This window comes from Triticum dicoccoides, chromosome 2A (genome assembly GCF_002162155.2).
Source record: "Triticum dicoccoides isolate Atlit2015 ecotype Zavitan chromosome 2A, WEW_v2.0, whole genome shotgun sequence".
Classification (NCBI taxonomy): Eukaryota; Viridiplantae; Streptophyta; class Magnoliopsida; order Poales; family Poaceae; genus Triticum; species Triticum dicoccoides.
In genome coordinates, this window is record NC_041382.1 from 119,382,806 (window position 1) to 119,384,062 (window position 1,257).

Sequence of the window (1,257 nt, forward strand, 5' to 3'; positions counted from 1 at the left end):
AGCAAGTATCGTGGGTGTGCGATACATGTGGCCGTCGGTGTCGGACACTACATCCACGTCCCACAAGTGACGTGGGCGTCGAAGCCCGCATCACTTGTGGGACGTGGATGTACTGTCCGACACCGACGGCCACATGTATCTCACACAGACGATACTTGCTATTTAGGGTTTCCTCTACCGCTCGGCGACCCTCGACGATCCTCCTTCCCGATAAAAAAAGAGGAAGAAGAAGAAAAAAAAGAGGAGAAGAAAGAATAGAGGAGAAGAACTCCTCTATTCTTTCTTCTCCTTTTTTTCTTCTTCCTCTCTTTTTTTATCCTCTTCTTACTCTCACGTTCGACGACCCTCGACCCCTCGGCGACCTTAGACCCCCTCTCGACCCCCTCATGTCGAAGTTATCGGGTAGGGGGTATATTGACAACGACATACCCGATACATACATACATATCACATGCATCCATACATATATGAACAAAATTAATATCTACTAATTAACAACCTAAATAAAAAAAACTAATACATATAGGAAGAAGAAGACAAAAGAAGAGAAGAAAGAATAGAGGAGAAGACTTCCTCTTCTTCCTCTCCTCTTCTTCTCCCTCTTCTTCCCCTCCTTCCTCGCCTCTCTCATGAATGTCCGACGTTCTCGACCCCCCCCCCACGTGTCGAAGAAAAAAAAAGAGGAGAAGAAGAAAGGAATAGAGGAGAAAAGAGAAAATATATTCTATTTTTCTCTTCTTCTCCTCTATTCCTTTCTTCTTCTCCTCTTATTTTTCTTCTTTTTTCTTCTTCTTTTTTATTTCTCCTCGTCTTCCTCTCCCCTCTTCTTCTCCTTTCTTCCTCTTCTTATTTCCTTTTTCCTCTCATTCTTTTTCTTCTTCTTCCTTCTTAAAAATACATGAAGTAGTATTGCCTAATTCATTGTTCATATGAATATACAAACATTTGCATATTTACAATAATTAATATCACCAAAAAAATCTATGAACAGAAAAAAATCCTAATTTTTCTAAAAAACTATCTTTTGCATATATACATGAACATATATATACACAGAGAACATATATACATATATATATAAAAAACAAGCATATAAGCATATATATGAAAAAAATGCTAGCTAGCTAGGGAGGGCGTCGGCCGGACCAGGAGGATCGCGGGTTCGGCGGCGAGGATGGCGACGGGGCAGTGGGCGCGCGCTCGGGGTAGGGGGCGCGGGCGACGGCGACGGCGGGCCGGGGTGGCGCGCGTCGGGGA